Below are 21,241 nucleotides of genomic sequence, written 5' to 3' on the forward strand. Positions count from 1 at the left end.
TCTTGTGTTGTAACCGCTCCAACTGGGCTGGCAGCACATAACATCAAAGGGATTACATTACATCGTTTACTGATGCTACCAGTTGAGTATGATAATAAATTGCAATACCACAAGTTATCTGGAGATGTGTGTTCTGAAGTTTCGAGAATCCTGAAGAAAATGAAACTTCTTATCATTGATGAAGTAAGCATGGTCTCAAATCTAATGCTTGCTTTTGTGCATTTGAGAATGCAAGAAATTCTTAGAACAGACTATGATGTCTAATTTGGAGGAAAACACATTATTGTTTTTGGAGATCTACTGCAGTTGACTCCAGTAAAAGGACAACCTGTGTTTAATATTTCAGATGTTCTTGGAGCTTTTCTTCTAGAAAGTCGATGAAATGGATTTTTTAGTGAACAGCAGAGTACTTTCCAACGAGAAAAGGACCTTCATGATATACTATTTGGCCTAAAGGAAAAGTAAGTGAATCAAAGATTAGTGTACATTTGTCATTTGTCAGTATCTAAGTTTTTTTTTAAAACACAATCTTTTAGATTGTGTTTTTTTTCCCGCTGTCATATGATGAGTAATTTGAACTCACTGTTTTAAGTGAAATTCAATATATTCTGAAAAACAGCAAAAATAAACTATGTAACATGTTGTACAAGTTATTCTATACTTTGGATTGTGTAAATTAAATTGTATTCCTATTGCCTGACATTCACTTTCCTTTTTCCATCTCTTTCAGCTCTTTTTACTCACTTATAATGTCTTTCTCTCATTCTCTGTCACCCCCGTTCCTTTACTCCACTTCTTTCACAACCCCTCATTCTCATTTCAACTGTCTGCATCCCCTCTCTCCCTTGCATAACTTTTCAGATTTCTGTCTCTCTGCTTTACTTCCCTTTTCCGTATTTTCCTCCTTTGTTCTTTTAGTAATTCCTCTTTACTCACTCAGCAGTATTGTCGCACTCTATCGCTATAAATCACCCACTCTCCCTCGCTTATCTTTGTTTGCTCCTTTCTTTTGACCTCTTCTCTCTATTTTTCGTTCACTACCTCTATGTCCTCAGTGCCTCACTCTCCTTGTGTTATGTTTACTTGTGTTTATCTACTTTCTATCATTTCTTTTACAACAACTTCACTGCTCCTCTCTCATCGTTCTTCATCCCATTTCTTTTACTCTGGTTCCATTACTATCCCTCATTTCCTTTCTTTCAGTGTCCTTCTCTTTACTTTCATCACCGAATTATTTTCTCTCAGTACCACTGTTTTAGTCCTCTTCTCCTCTCTTTCCTTTTTTTGCTCCCTTACTCATTTCCTTTTCTCACTCATTGTACTCCACTTCACTCAGTTTTTCTCTTAGTCTGTCTGTCTACTAACTTCCTCACTCCTTTTCCCTCAATCCTTGTATATTATCCTCTCTCCCTTCATCCCTTTGCTCTATGACTGTTCTTCACTTACTCTCAGTTATCTTCTATTCCTCATTCTTCTAAATGCATCCTTAATTAGACTCTTTTCCATCTCAGTCATTATCTTTTTACTTACTACTGTTTCCTGATTTAGTTTTGCTAACTCACATTGTTTTAGTATCTTTCTTACCTTCAGTTAATTTCTCTGTTCTTCTCTTGCTCTCTGTCAGTGAATCTATATGCCTTACTCTTAGTAATTTGCTCGCCTTCTATTTCTTTTTCTCTCTCTTTGTCCTTCTACCTTACTTTATTTCCCTTTCTGTGTCCTTCACTCTTACTTTATTTCTAAATACACTGTTATGATTTTTAACCTCTTCATTTGTATCTTTTAATTTAAAATACATATTTTCCTAATTATAACTTTTTTATTTTCTCTCTTTCACAGATACAAAGTGTAGTAAAAAAATGTAATTAAAGTTATATTTATTATATGGTAAGTGTGACAAAAAAAATGTAGTTTGTCATCACCCTTTGCTTTAACCTCACTAATATTTTCTCAACCAACCTCACTCCTGTTTCTTTACTCTGCTTCCCTCACTTATTCTTATTCTTCATGTTTACTCCCCTTTCCCTATTTCCCCTCTCATATTCAACTTCTTTCAGTCCCCATTCTTTACTTCACTTACCCTCTGTTCCCTTTCTTTGCTTCCTCACTCATTCTCTTTTTCTTATTTATTTACTTTACTCCTACACACACACCTCATCCCCCTCCCAACACATACACACACTTCTGACATACACCCCACACACACACCACACACACACCTCATACACCCCCACACCCCCACACACACTCCTCACACACACACACACACACATACACGTGTTACCATCCTTGTGGGGACTATGTGTGAATACCAGCCTTGTGGGGACTAACCTTTCCCAATGTTTTTAAAACACACAACTAACAGAAAAATGTTAAGAAAAAAATCATAATACAGGATCCTGCTTCAAATTTGCAAATATATTGTTATTTATTCGTGCGCACAGCACCATCCTTGTGGGGACTTGAACACGTGCTACCATCCTTGTGGGGACCTAGTCCGTAATACTATTTGTGATTGAATACAGTCGAAGGCACATGTCTAAATGTTTATTTTAGCAACAATATACACAAAAAACATTATAATATATTCATATATGAATTGCTGCATATATAATAGGGGTATACATTAAAGACAGATTATGTTAATGTGCCAGAAAATATCATATCATGCTTAATTAAAGACACTTAAAGCTGCATTTAACCTATTTATTAGTGCTTAAAATCTTAGGAGATAAGGGAACTAACACATAAAGACATTAACATATAGAACAAAGGAAAATGGTCAAGTGGAATCCATAGCGTGTGGAGCTGCTTAAATTTTTACCAAAATAGAAGTCCCCACAGAGATACTGAAATAGTGAAATAGTGTGTACATTCAATGCTTGGAACCCATTATAAAGGGTGTGAAGCTAATGATGTTCAAGTCCACACAGGGGTTGTGTGTAATTATAGAAATGCTCAAGTCCCCACAGAGATAGTGTGTTATCATAGAGATGTTCAAGTCCCCACAGAGATGGTGTGTTATTATAGTGATGTTCAAGTCCCCACAAAGATAGTGTTTTATTACAGTGTTATCCAAGTCCCCACAAAGATAGTGTGTTATTATAGCGATGTGTAAGTCCCCACAGAGAGAGTGCATGAAGGTAATTGTCCTCATTAAAATAGGGCCCGATTCACAAAGGTAAACATAGACAAAAAGTCTAACTTTACTACTTTTCAGTATTCACAAAGGTAAATTTCGACCAAAAGTCTAATTGTACTACTTTTCAAAATTCACAAAACCCCATAAAGAGAATGTGAAGCTGATGATGTTCAAGTCGAAGCAAACAAAAGGAGATGATGGACGGAGTGGTGAAACCTTTCAGTCACTCAGCCCCAGTTACAGATCTGGGTTGAATCCATCATCGTTCTTTAGCTAACTTCGCCACCCCAGATCAGCCCAGCTATATGCAAATCAGTCTTGGCCCTATGCCTCATGGAAACAGTCCAGCCCTAACTGCCAAGCCAGGTCTTCCCTGGACCGAAAACATGCATCCTGGAACCGGTTCTGGGATAACACCCCCCTCATCAGCCAGGCTCGCTTTAATCTAGTGGCAAAATGAGCAAGGGACCCATGTCTGAGTCCCAACGTAGGGCGAACAAAACAAACAAAGAGATGAAGGACTGAGTGCCGAAACTTTTCAGTCACTCACCCCCAGTCACAGATCTGGGTTGTATCCATCATCGTCTTTAGCTCACTTTGCCACGCCAGTTGAGACCCAGCTATATGCAAATCAGTCTTGACCCTGTGCCTCATGGCACCCCCTGGTGCTTTAAGTTGAAACAGAGCTTGTGTTCAGTTACTTGAATGCTCAAGTCCCCACAGAGATAGTATGTTTTTATAGTGATGTTCAAGTCCCCACAAAGACAGTGTTTTATTATAGTTTTTTTTAAGCCCATACAAATACAGAGTGTTATTATAGTGTTGTTTAAGTCCCCACAGAGATAGTTCACAAAGATGTTTGTGTTTAAGTCCTCATTAAAATTGGGCCCGATTCACAATGATAAACTTAGACAAACAATCTAACTTTTGTACTTTTCAGTTTCAACAATGTAAACTTAGACCAAAAGTCTAACTTTACTACTTTTCAGTATTCACAAAGCCCCATACAGAGAATGCAAAGCTGGTGATGCTCAAGCCAAAACAGAGCCTGTCTGCAATTAAATGAATGCTCAAGTCTCCACAGAGATGGTGTGTGACTATAGTATTACCACGGTCACCAAATAGAATGCGTGTGATTATAGACATGCCCAGGTCCCCACAGAGATAGTGTGTGATTATAGACATGCCCAGGTCCCCACAGAGATAGTGTGTGATTATAGACATGCCCAGGTCCCCGCAGAGATAGGGTGTGATTATAGACATGCCCAGGTCCCCACAGAGATAGTGTGTGATTATAGACATGCCCAGGTCCCCACAGAGATAGTGTGTGATTATAGACATGCGCAGGTCCCCACAGAGATAGTGTGTGATTATAGACATGCCCAGGTCCCCACAGAGATAGTGTGTGATTATAAACATGATCAGGTCCCCACAGAGATAGTGTGTGATTATAGACATGCCCAGGTCCCCACAGAGATAGTGTGTGATTATAAATATGCCCAGGTCCCCACAGAGATAGTGTGTGATTATAGACATGCCCAGGTCCCCACAGAGATAGTGTGTGATTATAGAGATGTCTTGATCCCCCACAGAGATGGTGTTTGACTATAGTATTACCACGGTTGCCAAAGAGAATGTGTGTGATTATAGACATGCCCAGGTCCCCACAGAGATAGCGTGTGATTATAGACATGCCCCGGTCCCCACAGAGATAGCGTGTGATTAATGGGATGCACAGGGATAGCACACAGAGATAGTGCATGATTGCAGTCATGTACCTGTCCTCACAAATATATTTTGTGATTACAGTGACGTTTAAGTCCCCACAGTGATAATGTGTGATTACCGTCATATTCAAGTCTCCACAGTGATGTGTGTAATGATAGGTATGTTGAAGAACCCATACCGATCATAATAATACAGACCGTATTAGTCTGGTGGCTTATTAAACTGATGAATCCACTTGAGAGATATGTGTTTGACCTCTCTCTCACATGTTTGAATTCTGGTGCTACCACTCAGCCTTTATTCCTTCCAAGGTACAATAAGTACTATTTACTTGCATAAAAAAATATGGTATTCAGCAACAAGATACCCTTAGGCGTGAATGTGCACTTTATATATGCACATGAGATGATATGGTGTGATAATAGTGGTACTCAAGCCACCACTAGAGAGGGACTGGATTTAACCCATATCTATGAATCCCACATCAAATGCAGCATTAACCGATTTAAACTGTGTCCATCCAGGAAGGTTCACATTTCCGTAAAAATACAAGTATCTGAGTTCTCATTTTCTTTTCTAGCCCCTATCTTATCAACTCTAGTCTCCATTAAGAAGATAAAACTGTATTTCTGATTGCAATAAACTCCCCAAACTGATTTGTTCTGACACTTTAGGATTATTACAATAAAGATGGCAGCCGCGTAGTTGTGGGCGATCGCAGTGGAGCGGTGAGAATCAGGAAGGAGCCCTAAGGAACGATTTTGTGCATAGCCATGAGAAATCCCCTGGTACTGTAAAGTTTGGGAAAAGCCCGGACAAGGATGATTTTGGCTCTTACCTGCCATGGTTGAGCAAGACGGTGGTTACGAGCGCTGGTGCTGGCCGTGACCGCTCTCTCTCCCAGCCGCAGGCGCTTCGGGAGTGCAGTAGGGCGGAGCTTCTGCCCAAGGCAGCGGAGTGCAGCGGAGTTCGGTGCGGAGTTTGGAGGAGGAAGAGGTGACAGGAGCCGCGGTTTGCAGAGCCCGTGTTGTTGCAGGCAAAGGAGGAGTATGGCACCTAAGGCTATCTCGGGGGCAAAAGCGGCACAGCTAAAAAAGAAAACCGGGCTGGAAGGAGCAGCGCCCCTGATGGAAGACGCCCAGCGGAAACCCCAAACGCCACCGGTGGAGCAGGTGAAAAAGAGGCAGCAGGCAGCGAGGACTCGCCAGGCAGCCACATCAAACATAGCAGAGATGTTTACTAAAGGTGGTTACGAGAGGGAGAAGGGGGGTTAAAATAGTCGTATTGCCTGAACTGCTCGCTGGGGACAGTATAAATCATGAGCTGGACACCCAGGCTAAGGGGGCCATGGACAGTGCTGTCAGCGGCGTGGGGGGGGGTGCCCCCCTCAAATCCAGCTGAAACCCTCAGTTCAGCAGCATCCCCAGCAAAGGGAACTGCACAACTCCTTCAGTCGGTAGAAAGTCTTCAGGGCTTAGCTACCGGGGATACATCTATAAATCCATCCATGAGTACGACTGTTGCAAGCTCCCAAGTGCTACACATAGTGGATAAAACGGCTGCCGGTGCTCAAGCCTTTGAATCACCCGTTGTTAATAGGGCGGAACTATCGGGGGAAGGAGTAATATTCAATACTGGCTCCCTGGGGGTAGAAGCTGGTATCGCCATTGGAGGTGCAAGTAAAGATAAGGAGAAAGCCCCAAGTGAATGCTTCTTTTCTGTCTCTGAGGGGGCCGAATGGTCCGACGAGGATGAGGATCGTAGCTCCTATTTGGGGGATAGTAATCTGGAATCAGAGAGCGACCCCGAGCATGAAGGTCCAGCAACAGCAGTAAGATCTCTGGCTGTATCAAAGGTGCAAGAACATCTGCAACAAGAACTGAGCTGGGATCACTCATCCGCTATGCCTCTGCAGGGTAGTCCTTGTGTCGAAGCATCCCAAATTTCACTCTTGGAGATAATTCACCAAGAAATTATCGCACATAGGGAGGAAACTCGCCAGGACAACCGCAAATCTCAGGATGCAATGAGAAAGATGCAGGGTGTTGTGAGAAAGTTGTCTAGAGCCTGCACCAACATCGGGGATCGAGTGTCAAACCTCGAGGAGAGAGTGGTGTCAACGGAAGCCGAGGTCGCGGCTGCCACTAGTAAGGTTGATCCTCACTGTTCTCAAGTATCCGATATACAGTGGAAACTTGAAGATATTGAGAACAGGCTAAGGCGGAACAACCTTAGGATCCTAGGAATACCTGAGGGAGTTGAAGGATCAGACGTCAGAGCGTATATCATCAAGCTTTTCGAGCAGGCATTCCCGGAACTCTCCCGTTGGAATTGGCCCGCAGAAATACAGCGAGCACACCGTACCCCTTTTAAAATACGGAGATGCGCGAGAGAAGGGGACAAGCCCAGGGCAATTTTAATCTTTCTGGGCAACTTTGTTTTGAGGCAGTCTATCGCAGAGAAGGCCAGACCAGATTCAAGGAGAACCGTCGAAGGGTTGTCATTCTTCGTCCGTCCGGACTATTGTCACACAACTGTGGAGAGACGTTGGAGATTGAGGGGAATGATTAAGCCCTTCCAGGAGAAGAAGATTCAGGTTTTCCTGATAAACCCTGCCCAACTAAAAAGAATAAACGAAGGGAGAACCCTGTATTTCGCATCAAAAATTAAAGCAAAGGAGTATCTTGACTCTTTGGGCAAATAGAGACTCACTAGAAGTTTGGATATCTTTTGAGCATCTCATAAAACGATGGGGGTATCGAGTGCCTGCAGATTTTGATTTAAGGTTCTGGGGGGGGCATTGTGCTTATTTGGTTTTGGGTTGTTTCAATTGGATCCTCACTGCTTACACTGTAACTAAACTCCATCACTCATATAATACAGAAAAGCCGGTTCATCGTTTCTTGCAAGTTCACCTTCAGAGGAACGTTGACGTCCATATTCAATAACTTTTTTGGCAATGATCTTAACTGCCAGAGTAAATGCAGCAGAAACATAGTAGCTTCCAGGTTCAGCAATTAACTGAATATCACTTTCTTCAGGAAAATATACCTTCAGCAAAGTGTTGATAGCATGGTTTATCTCTTCCAACTGAAATTCAGTTCCAGTGAATCCACTTCCAATATCCAATATGTTCATTTTAAAGCCAAGCTCCTCAGCCATATCAAAGACGCATCGTGCATCAGATAAAGCATGAAAGTATGCTTGTGGTTCTTTACAGGTACTTGAAACATGAAACTTAGAACCAATGATCTCAACATTGAGCTCCTTCGCACATTCCATAAGGTGTCTACAGCCCTTCAGTGTAGTGCAAACCGTCATGTTCACCTCGTCACCTGTGAGATCTTCTGTTGCGATGTGAAGTAATAGCTTTGCACATGGATGATTACGTGCAATCTTCCTGAGCTCGCTTTCATTGTCGCATGTCATGATGTTAACCCCAACTTTTGCCGCATACTTTAACTGGGAGGCTTGTTTGCATGGATTTGAATATATAACACTTTCAGGAGATATGCCCAATTCCAGTACCATTGTCATTTCATTTTTACTAATGCACGAAAATCCAGTCCCAAGAGCTGCCATGATTTCAAGTACAACTGGAGCTGAATTGCATTTTACCGTATAGAACGGCTTTATATGTGGCGCAACATTTTGCCACTGGTTGTGTTTCTTCACAATCTTTCCAAGGTCACTCACAAAAAAAGTGTGTTTGTCAGTAATCGTATGTTCATAAATATAGTGATCAATAACATCTCGAAAAGCTGCAGCCTCATCTAGCAGGCCAATGGATGTATCTGCGTCTTCAATAAATCCTTTCATCTCAGCTGTACTCCTCACAGCTTACATACACCAAGTGAATAATCGAGAAACCCTTGACCCGGATTCTTGAAATATGCAACAAACTGGACAAGTTAGGAGATGGAACCCTACTATCATCAGCTAGGTTCCCAAGGAGGCTCAGAGTTGAAGTTGAACGGTTCTTTATAAAGCGCCTCTCCTAGTCCTTCAGGATAATTGTTAAAAACTTTGAGAGAAAATCCGCCCCGTCGTGCGTTGCTCCTCGGTTAGAGCCTCGGCTTGCTAGCATAGCGGGGGCAGAGCAGGCCCGGCTTTGGTCCGGCGGGCGCAGCCGCTCCGCTCGGTGACCCGCCTCCTGCGGAGCGCAGCTTGCTCCTGGGCTCGAGCGGCGCGCGATAAGGCGACACTATGACTTTCAATACCATTTTGCATCTATTAAATTAGCCTCTCCTTTGGACCTCCTACCCCCTAACATGATCAGGCAACTTGACTCTAACCTGTTATCTATGTTAAGAGATCTTCTCACTATCTCTCCTGGTGAGGGGCTGGTTCCCAAGAAATAGAAATATGCTATGGTCCTTCCCCTCCTGAAAAAAAACAACTTGGACCCGGCCAATATATCCAACTTTCATCCCATTTCCCTTCTTCCTTTCTGTTCCAAAGTTTTAGAAAAACATATTAATAGCCAGCTAACCTCGTTTGTGGAGGCTCAGAATTTGCGTCATAATTCTAAGTCTGGATTTAGGGCTGAACACAGTACGGGATTCGCACTCTTGGGCAATACCGAGTGCTTGAGGCAGTGCCTTTATGGCAGTACGGCTGCGCTCATTTTGTTAACTTTAGCGTAGCCTTCGATACAGTGTCTCATTCCATTTTGGAGGAGAGACTGACTGCCCTGGGCCTTGAGGGTTCAGCCTTGGCCTAGCTTAGATCATTTTTGACAGATCGTAAATTTCAAGTTTTCCCCCAATGCCAGATCTGAGACTCATGCTCTGAGGACAGGAGTTCCCAGTGTTCAGTGACTCTTCTCCTACGCAGATGACACACAGATCATCTTTATGTTGTCATCTGAACAGAAAAATTGACCCATGGATTTAAGCTCCTTATCGATGAACAAAAACTGTCTCAGGGTTCAATGGTGATAAGACTGAGGTCATGATTCTGGGGGAAAACTCACCCATCTGGGGTCCTAATCAATGTACCGATGCTCTGGGGGCTCTGCCTATTCCATACCAGAAAGTAAAAAATATGGGATTCATTCTGGATGACAAATTGTCTATGAAGCCTTGAGAGGCAAAGGTGAACGCCACTTATCTTACGGTCTTCAAATGGCTAAAAAAGATCATATGGATGATCCCTAATCCCGCTCAAAGGACTGTGATCCAGGCTTTGATTTTAGCCAGACTGAACTACAGCAATGTGTTCTATTTGGGAGCTGATGAAGCTACAACCTGCCGGCTACAATTAGTTCAGAATGCAGTTGTGAGGTTGCTTTACCAACTTCCAATAACGTCCTCAGTCTCCAGCCTTCTTGGCGAGCTTCATTGGTTGACAATTCCTAATCGTTCATGCTTCCCCCATCCCATCCTGACAACAATGCCATTAGTGATTACATCCAAGCACAGGAGATGGTTTTGAACAGTATGCATCCGGAAATTGTGTGTTTTGATTTCATCTTATGTGATAATGAATAAAATTAGGTAAATTGAAATAAACAGTTGCCTAGGTTCTCACAATTTGGTCACGTGGAGAAGCCTGGATTAATCTCAGGTTTTCTGGTTTCACATAGCGCAGTTCAGTCTAGCCACTAAATATACATGCTTTGCTTCCATTATACTGACTTTACAATCCCTGCTGGCATCAGTGCAGCCCTCGGTCACACCAAAGACCGGGAACTTTGCAGCCCCTGGGAAAATCTTTGTGAGTACCCATGGCTTAGAGCATGAACAATGGGTCTGCCTACTTTAGCCATTGGCTAACTTCACTCTGGGCATCTTCATTGTGCTCTTTCACAGCTGTTCCATTCAGTGCCAGGAATTGCTATGGTGATGTGTGGTTTTGAGACCCAAAAAGATTAGCTGTTAACCAATTTGGTTAATATATATTGATGATTGTCCAGCATCTACCCCAACAAAATGTTTTTTAAAAGAATGAGAAAACAAAACCAACATTTACAAAACCAAAAGGCTGCTGGACAACGCCAGACTATGTCTTGTACTTTGTTCCTGTTACAACCTCAACGTCCAAAGATTCATGATTCTTTATTGCACAGTTATGATGATTTGTGCTTTATGTAGCACTTGCTTCAACATATTTCTGCCATCCGTTCATTGATACACATTTCATAAATTTGATAGGCTGTGACTTCCCCAGTGAAATTAATAATTAATAATTGTGCTGTATAGGGTAGACACAGATTGCTGCAAAAGTCACCAGTGGACCATATACCCATATTAGAACTCGGCAAACTTTGTGTTACATAGACCAACTCTTATGAAATTCCCAAATTTTGTGTTTTAGCAATTTTGCAAAATTTCTTGGCATTTCATGAGTGCAAATTTGTTTTTAATTTGTGCCCACAGGACACTAGTCCGAGCATAAAATGTCCTACAGAGCAAAACCACAGTAGAGGTATCTTTTTCTTCAAACCAACCACCTACTGGTTTCTCGTGGGGCTCTTGTACACAAGGCATGCCCTCACGTCCAATTCTCCTTCTCCTTGCATTACTAAAAAACACATACAGACTACTATTACGTTTTTTTTTTTCTAATGGGACAGGCACTTGTCTTTGTCTTTGGAAAGCAAACCTCTTTCCAGAATGTCATCATCGGTCGCTTTGCCATAATTTCATACCGTTAGTAACTTCCATTTTCTGCTTTTGTTTTAATGGGAGCATGCAAGGCACGAAATACAGGTCAGAACCTGGATGGCTACACCTGCTGTTTGTTCTACATGTGTGATCTCTTCTATTTTAAACCAAGACTCTAGGACACATTGTGTAGCCCCATGGCTGTTTATAATTAAGAAAGTGAAAGCACGAGAAGCAATAAACCTAAAAAAAATAACTACACGGAGGCCTGTAAAATTATACATTCACTCTCCAACTTCAAGCAAGATGAGAGTGACCTTTGGTCCGTCTGCTGCAGTCCAGTTGACTACCCTTATGCATCTGACGGGAACTAGACCTGTTTCTGCCCAATGTTGCCCCCCTGTACATATTTTGATATGCCTGGTTCCTTTCAATTAAGTACATCAATCATGCACTACTGCCCCATGATGCAGACGCTTAAATAGGTCTCATAAAGTACCTTACTCGTTTTCAAAGCTTTTAAAATGCTTCTATGACTCACAAGGTGAACTGGTTTTCATGAATTCGACATTCATAATAGCATGTACCTCTTCGGCAATGAAACTGTTCTTTTTTAAAGTTCCTCAGATTTGGTAGTATGGGGAATTTAATGCAAAAGGAGCCTGTCATGGGCACATCAGGGACTGGAATGCTACAGAAAAGGCAAAACCTTCATGTCTCTCTCTCTCTGCATATGACAAAGTAGTGTTTCAAGAGACGCATACAATACAAGACAAATACATACACACTTTTATCGCTGCTCCTAAGTCTATACTGCACAATTAAAGAGACCACACAGTATTTTCCCTTCTAAAAACAAAGAAAATGTGCCTTCGGATTTACTTCTTCTAACAAACAAAATGAAATGCAAATGCACTGCGGGCTAGTTACTTTACTACTGTTCCCTCATCACCATTAAAACAAAGACGGGAACTTTTCATTTTGCGCACAGTATAAGGAAAGGCCCTGCAAAAAGCTGTCTGCAAAGTTTAGAAAGGACAACCTCCAGCGTTCTCAGGACAGGAGGGAAGAGAGCCCGGGATTAGCAACACAAAGGTTTCTAAGACACCCACCTGAAGAGGTGTGAACATATGTAAATCACGCCTTTGTTTTTCAACTCCGTGGCTGGAAGCGAAGGTCAGAGTCAAAGGGTGAGGCCAGCACTTTAGGAACACCTCTCCCTTCCCCCAGCCGGGGATCACATTTGCGGATGCAATGTCAACACTTGGAAAGGGAAGAGCTGAGAGCCGAATGCAATATGTTTTGTAATATAAGCAGAGTACTAGCAAGGAAACCACTGAAGTAACTTTGCACAAAAAAGTCTTTATTTTTTTGTCACCGTACACCAATGAGACTCCAAAAAACAGTAAATGCCTCTTATTTATCAGTGTAATGTGTTACATACCAACCTTCAAACCAACGCAAAAACGTGTCATTTGTAAAAAAAAAAAAACATAACTAATTAAACCAATTATAGTTTCCAGAATATAGGCCACAAATGTCCGGAGGAAAGACTGAAGTACAAATTACGAAATAATTTTAAAAGTGCTTATTCGATTTAAAGTATGTCATTCAGCAGGCTGCATCAAATGGTGTGATAAGGATAAATACAGATTAATGAAACCTCTTTCTGGGACATTTTGTCAGATGCAATAGTACTAAAGTGACCTCATACGCACATTGTTCCTGTTTTAGTACTAGAATTCCTAAGTAAAAATGTCGCTCATTTCTACATTAGCACTGAAAGCTACAATCAGGTTTTACAGGGTGGTTTCTGTTTCTGCTCATTCATGAACAATTACTAATATCATGTGCATTGTGGATATTAGTTCTGTTTGTGTGTATTATTACCTATTTCATTGCAAAGAAACGTTAATCAGCTGTAATTAAAAAACAAGCACTGGCAAAGCTAATTGGTCCCTCCTTTGGGACCTTTTGGATTTTATCCATGCTGTACAGCGTCTTTGATGCTGTGCAGAATGGCTAATTATTTTTTTTTAAACAATCTTTTGATGTGCACCAGTGCATCATTTTTTAGTCACGTGCATCACACATGCATGCCTACAAAATGGTGCAGGCTTTCAAAATTAGTTATGGTTAGAGATCCAAGTTAGATCAGTAACTAAAAAGAAAGATGCCAGGGAGGAGCACCAAACCAAAACAAGGATGAGAGTGGACTGGGAAGCAAAACTGGGGATGCTGGTCATGGGAAAGCAACACAGGGAACAGAAACAACACTGGAGGGGCAGAAGCAAAAAAGTGCAGACAAACCTGCATGGAGCGAGCACAGAAGCACAGGGAAGCACAGGGAAAGACAGAGCAACACAGAGGTGTGGGAAGCAACAATGGGGATGGAAACAAAAGGAAGGAGTAGACAAGCAAATGAATCATATGGTGGAATAGGCGCTCCTCAACAGTCACAATGGATCTATGCTATGCAGCCACCTCTTCCTTTGTCTTTGTTTTTCATCAGGATTTTGTATTTACGGGGGAAGAAGATGGTCATACCTTGGGAAGAGGAGTAATTGAACCAGGCCTTGTTGATGACTCAAAGATAGATATTGTAATGGAGGTCACAGGTATTCTTAACTGCTCCATGGAGAATTAATAAAAGCACACAGTAAGGCTTCGGATGGGAATTGAGATGATACAAAGTCATCAGGGGAGTAAAGAGAAGAAGGAACATGAAGTGGAGGCACTGTAGCAGGGTAGTAGTATCATTCATCACACGTTTGTGAGCAGGTGGGCTTGAGAGCCTGGTTATCGAAAGGTCACTTGAGAGTGCTTTGATGTTGTTAAAGATATCATTTGTAAGATATTATCATGCCATTGCAATAGATGTTGATGGCGGTTGTTGAACTATGAGAGTTAGAGGAAGGTGTAAGCTTCTGCCCATGAGCATGAGGGGGACATATCATATGGAAAGAGATTATTGCTCCAAGCATTGCTGTCTGTGATGCAGAACAGGAGGTTGGTAGTGATGATCTCATTTTAGGGCCTGATTATGAGTTACACAGAGTGCTTAATTTGAGCTGATGGTTGCCAGTGGGAGTCATCGGTACTCATTTTTGGGGACTGGCACTTATTTTGTCCTCATCAGACATTAATTTATAGCAAGAGGGTGAAAACAAACAAAGCCGAAAGATGGAGGAAGAGAAAGACAAATAAACCATGACAAGAGAATTTCTAGTAGTGGAGAAAAGAGCCATGAGGTAGATTTAAGAAGACATAGCCTTGGTATTTGTGCAAAGACACTTAACTGCTACATTCGCAGGTTCATGAGAAGAGCTCTGGGCACTAGCATTTATTTTTTTACAAAGGAAGCACTGATTTCAGAGTAATGGGGTGCTAAATTCACATGTAACACCACCCCAGTAATGCACAATTACTATTTGGAATCCATGGAATGGGAAATACCATTTGGAACTACATTTATCATTGTAAACCCACATGGAAATCCTATTTCTGCAGGGTTTATTTCATACATTTACCAACTGCTCCAAGCAGGAGGTAAATGTATGCAGAGGCTTCTGTATGGGGTGAGATTGGAGTGAGGTGGGTGTAGAGAGTAGAGGGAGTTTCAGAAAAGCTCTGATGGGTGAGCATTTAGTACTGACCCTGCATGAAAAACAATCGGGGGACATAGTTTGGCTGCTGCAGGCAAAGCCTAGAGTAATATTTCTTGTGGAATTACCACCCACCACCACCCTGACAAACACCTTTCCACACAAAACCCATACAAACACTACACCTAAACGATTTATTACCACCCAAAAACCCCATAACCAGCCTAAACCCTAAAAAATCCCTTACCACCCAACAATTGATACCCACCCTAAACCCTTAAAAATTCCCTTATCACCCAAAACCCATACCCAGCCCAAACCCTAACTTATCCCTTGCCCCTAAAAATCCATATGCACCCTAAACCTTAAAATTCCATTTGCCACCCAAAAATCCATACCCACCATAAACTCTAAATAAATCCCTTGCCAATCAAAAAGCCATACAAATTCCCGTGCCACCCTAACAAATCCTTTGCCACTAAAAGACCCACACCCTAAACATTCCCTTACAACCCCAAAAAATGATACCCACGCTAAACCATAAAAATTCCTTGTGACCCTAACCCCAAAAATTACCTTACCACCCAAAAACCCATACCTACCCTACCCTTAAAAACCCTCACCTCCCAAAAACCCATACCCACCCTAACCCCATAAAAATTCACTGGCCACCCAAAAGACCATACCCAACCTAAACCCTAAACGTACCTTAGCACCCAAAAACACACACCCACTCTATTCCCTAAAAATTTCCTTATCCTAAAAACCCACACTCACCCAAAGCCATGAATTTACCTTGCCCCCCAAAATTCCACACCTGCTCTAAACATGAAAAAATGTCTTCTACAGATTTAATTAAAGCCGACTCCGTGCTGTGCCCCGCCCTGAATCCATGTTGAGATGGACCCAGAGCCTGGGCAGTAGCCGGATATGCGCTTAACTGAGAGTTCATTATTCCCTCTATAATCTTGGCTTGTAGTGGCAGCCTGGCAATGGGTCGATAGCTGGTTAAATCGTCAATATCCAGGTTTGGTTTTTTTAGAAGGGGGAGGATGGATGCCTGTTTCCAGCGGGATGGAAATTCCCCGCTTTCCAGCATTTTATTAAATAATGATGTGAGCACAGAGGCTATAGGTGTAACAGCTAACTTTACTATGGTAGGCAGACAGAGATCATGAGGGGAACCCGATTTAAGCCTCAGCATCCACTTCCTTACCTCCTCCTCATTAACAGGGGCGAAGTGCAGAAGTTTGCCTTCCTGGGACTTGTTCTCTATTTGTTCAAGGTTGTCCTCTGAGGAATTGCTCTTTGTTTGACCATCCAGAGAGTTGAAGATAGTCTCCACTTTGTTTTGGAAAAATTTAGCCAGGGCTTCACACAGTTCCTGACTGGGGAGGACCGCCGCTGGTTTGGGGGCTGCCAGGGTAAGAATGGTTTGGTAGAGTTCTTTTGGGGAGTTTCTTGCCTCCCTGATACGTTTAGAGATAAAGATACTCTTTGCTTTTCCTATTAGGTCTTTGTAGACGGCTAATTCCGATTTGTATCTTTTTTTGTCGGCCTCACAATAGTTTTTCCTCCATATCCGTTCTAGTTTTTTACAGATAATTTTATGCTCCCTGATCTCCTCTGAGAACCAAGGGGCCGATGGAGACGCGCGAGTGGAGTGGCAGAGTCTGGGAGGTGCTAGCTGCCTACAGGCCGTATCCACCCAGTTAGTATATGTGGCAGCCGCCTCATCTGCATCCCCTATAAGGGGTACCATCGTAGATGTCAGAAGCTCGTCTAATGACTTGCTTTCTATGTTTTTCCATTTCCTGATGGCCCTGGCTGGTTTTTTGGCCTGTCTCAATCTCAGGGGTGTGGCTAGAGCAATGTTAAAACAGATCGCGGCATGATCGGACCACGGGACCGGGCGCGTGGCTGCGACACCTAGATCGGGGTGGTTAGAAAAGACTCCATCCAGGGTGTGTCCCGCCCTATGGGTAGGTCCCGCCACCAATTGATTTAGATCTATCCCTTCCATTAACTCCACCAGTTCCCGAGTATCTGGGTCTGACCTGCAGTCCAAGTGAAAATTAAAATCCCCTAAAATTGTGAATGTCTTGGCATAGGCTGCTTCCTCTAGAAGGCTTCCAAGTGCTGTTAAAAATGGGGCTTTAGTCCCAGGGAGTCTATAAAGTAGACAACCTCTAAGGGATTGATGATGGGACAGTAAGAAATTAAAATCGAGTGCCTCGCCAGCGGTAACAGTCACTAGCTGAAAATTGGCTTTAACTGAGTCGTGGTAGATGATCGCCAAGCCGCCCCCTCTCTTTCCCGGTCTGCTCTGAACATGACAGCCGTAGTTAGGTGGAGTGGCTTTGACAATGTCAGGGCCCGAGGCAGCATCAGTCCAAGATTCAGGGATAAATGCTATCTTTACACCAATTTCCTGTATCAGGTCCGCCAGTTCAATACTATGTTTGACAAGGGATCTGGCATTCAGCAGCATACATTTAACATCAGCACGCTCACCCTTCGCCTCCCCACTATTGATATTAGTGGTGGCATTGATAGGCAGCCAGGAAACCATGGGGAGGATTGTATGACAGCTCGGGCAACAAGGTCGAGTCAGCTGCGGGTCGTTTCGAAGTTCCAAATGTACACAGCCCGGCGTTCTGGTTTCGGCTCCTAACGCCCATAGTGTATCCCGTCTATATCTAATGTGGCATGCCGTGTCAGTGGCACTTCGACCAGGGGGTATGGCGCTAGGCGCGGACGGGCGCAGACTGGCTTGCCTTTGGCGTCCCTTCGCAGTTCTCTCTTCCCTGCCTCCTGACCTGTGAGTAATCAAGGCGCAGAGTCTATAAATCAGCCTGTCCCTTTACCCACTAGTACTTTAAAACAATTTTAAAAACGGTAATAGCACTTAAAAATAGCAGCAATCAATTAATGTGCAAATTTCAGCAAAAAGTATCAGCAGGCAGATCTAGTCATCCGCCTTGCTCCCGGCTCACGCATTAGGAGTAGCCAGGTCGAGCGCTCGCGCCAGCCCGCCTTTTGAAGGTCCCGGGAAGGAGAAAGACTGGACTGCTCAGCCCTGGCCCGCTTCAAGATGGCGGCCGTCCAGGCGAGCGTCCCTTCGCAGTTCTCTCTTCCCTGCCTCCTGACCTGTGAGTAATCAAGGGGGAAGTTTCCGTGAAAAGTCCACTTAGTCAAAAATTGATTGGAGTACTGCTCTTCCCTTTATCTGCGGTTGCTGGCGCGGAAAAAAGAACTGACAGCGCGGGCGACATCGAAGTACTCCGACGTTATCCCGGCGTCACAGCGCTGACGACGGACACGGAGCCGCAGATGATGCCTAGCAACACGCAGGGGTACTGCTGATAAACTTTCCTGATCCAGTCTGACACCTGGGGATATTCTAAGGTAAGGAATCAAACACGAACTACTGTTTCTTAAAGATATATCGTTACAGAAGGTAAGTAACTTTTGCAGTAATACTTGTGGCTCACAACTGTATTAGTCTATACCTTTGCTAATCCATCTGAGGGAGGAATACCTCTGCTTTCAATTGTTTTTGTTACCACTAAAGACATCAGGATTTTAAGGACTATGAAGATCTCCTAATGTACATATGGTTGTTTATGCGGCTGGTGTACGAAATATGTGTTTCATCGACTGTGTATTTGTTCTGGTTCGACCCATATGAGGAGTGGACTCGTTATGCCCTTATACGCCTAACGGCTAGGACGCTCGACCTCGGACCTGGGGAACACGGTTCGAGTCTCGGTAATGTCGCTAAACCTCCTCTGATTCTGGGCAAATCATTTAATCTCCCCGTGCCTAACAAAACTAATGTGTGTTCTTGTGTAACAACATAACTGGTGCTATGTAAAGCGCTCTGATACCCGGTTCAGTTCGGGTCTAGTTTGCGCTATATAAAACTCTGCAAAAAAAAAAAAATGGACAAACACTACTGAACTCGAAGTGACACATTTTGCCCAGCAGTCGAATGCCCTTGGCAAAGGTTCTCTGGTCTTCTTTTCTGTTGCATATTGCTGCATTTGGGGTTTAAACTGGTACTAATGAGATTAAACATTTGCCCAAACAGTGTTAACCTGTTTGAAAAGCATGACAAAATGAGAAAGTATACCATCACAAATGTGCCCGCGTTATGCTGCTTAATTTGCGTTCTCATCAACCCTCCCACCTTATATGATACAATGTGATAGAAATGATTTAGAAATGTTCAAAGAAAAATAAAATGGTGACGCCCAAAATGTAAATCTAAAAGTTTTTTTTCTTAATCAAATGTAGGAAATGTTGCCTTTAAACTTTCTACATTTGTGCAGGTGAATTTGGTGTGCAGCTAGAATAGATATCTATGTTTAGAGTGTGGCACACCATTAAACTCTATGGATGCCCTGGCCTTTCTCTTTTTTTCTTTACAATATTTGTCAGTAATACATAGGAATAAATGTCCCACTGCATGGGTTTCTCTTGAAAGGCAATTTATTACGTTGTGTTTTTTTATTATTGGAAGTGCAAAAGCAGATAAACAGTGTCAGGTGCTCAGCCTCATTCCGAGTGGTGCTGCTGAAGTTTCAGGCCAAGCAAACCTAGTGCTTTTTGCTGGTGCCTCTGCTCACCTAACATGCTGTTTGAAATCTGTTGCAACTGTGCCCATCCCCAGTCTGCAACAGTCACTGACATGAGGTGTCTCAGCTCTGCTAGTTAACTGGCCCTTTGTTATGCACGGAAGTGCATTTGCACATCTTTGGCTGACCTTGGCAACACCCTGGCTACCTTTACTTCTCTGCATGGAAACACACTGAGGAGAATACTTGCATTCTTGTAACAAGACTCTAAAGACACAGTTAATATTAAATTAAACCGCCTGCACATCTAAGAAATGAAATAGTAATTTTTTTATGAAAGGAACATAAGCAATAAGTATACCGCACAACAAAGTTCATCTTATGGCAAAATGCTGCTCAAATGTACATGTTGGCATTAGATGATAAAAGATAAAAAAAAGCTAGCACGCATGCAATTCGGTTGTTTGCATTTTCAGAGGTCTGGCAGTTACATATTTGAAGCATTTCTTTTTTAAATATAAAATGAAATATTCTGCTTAAGGTTTAGCTTCACTGAGTCAGGTACAAACACGACTGGGCTCAGTAAATATTTTTTCGAATTGAAAATAAAGGATCTATTCACAATAGATATGTATAATGTTTGCTATCTCTATGCTTCACAGTCGAAGTAATTATCTGGTTTCAGAGATTTAATTTTTATTTCTATACCATAGAATTGTACAAGTTCTCCCAAATAATTTAAATTTCACCCAGGCCTACTCGGAAGTTTACAGAAAGAAGCCATATGCACTTTGCTTTAGGAAAGAAATTGTCCACATAATTCACCTACCTGCTACAGTGTTTACTGATGCTATTTCCTGAAGGAACCCTTGTGTATGAAACACATTAGGCATTTCTAATGTGCAGTACATGGCCTACTAACAGGTTAAGGACAAGCAATAAAAAAAAAACAACGAGCAGATTTATGAAGGCCTTGCGCCGCCGGCGCGTCATTTTTAACATTGGAAAAAGTGACGCACCGGCGGCGCAAGGCCTTCATAAATCTGCCCCCAAGTGTTTCAGTTTGGAAGGCCTCGATTTCTGTAAATGAGCTCAAAGTCCGATAATCTGCAGACTGCTTACAAAGAATACATTGCATATTATAAAGTCATTTTTCAGGAATGTGTGCTATATCATCTTGAACTCGAAAGTGATGCATTTTAATAGCAGGTGTGAAATCAGCAGCAGCTTTTTCTCGGGCACCTGACTCCCTTCTTGGCTGCTGTCAGTCCCATGCTGAACGACAACTCTGTTTGAAGGTCTGTTGGCAGCAGCGCCAACCCCCAAATCGGACAGACTAATCAACTCCAAGAGTTTTCAGCACCCTGATCTGCAGTCGTGCTAATGTGTTTTTGTCAGGCATAAGTATGTGTTTACATGTCTGCGCTGCCCATTCTAAAGTACTGTTTTGAGTTTCCTCTTAAGGCAGATTCGGACATCTCCAACTGATGTAATGCAACAAAGGATTTTCTTTCCTTGCAGCAAAACACATTGCAGAAAATTCGAATGTGATTTAAACAGGGTGTTGAGTGATTTCAT

At 42.6% G+C, this 21,241-nt stretch overlaps 1 pseudogene; it reads right to left on the reverse strand.

The window, feature by feature from the left end:
- Nucleotides 1–7,726: 7,726 nt before the first annotated feature.
- LOC144767720 (antizyme inhibitor 1 pseudogene) lies at nucleotides 7,727–8,922 on the reverse strand (annotated as a pseudogene).
- Nucleotides 8,923–21,241: the final 12,319 nt, after the last annotated feature.

This window comes from Lissotriton helveticus, chromosome 7 (genome assembly GCF_964261635.1).
Source record: "Lissotriton helveticus chromosome 7, aLisHel1.1, whole genome shotgun sequence".
Lineage (NCBI taxonomy): Eukaryota > Metazoa > Chordata > Amphibia > Caudata > Salamandridae > Lissotriton > Lissotriton helveticus.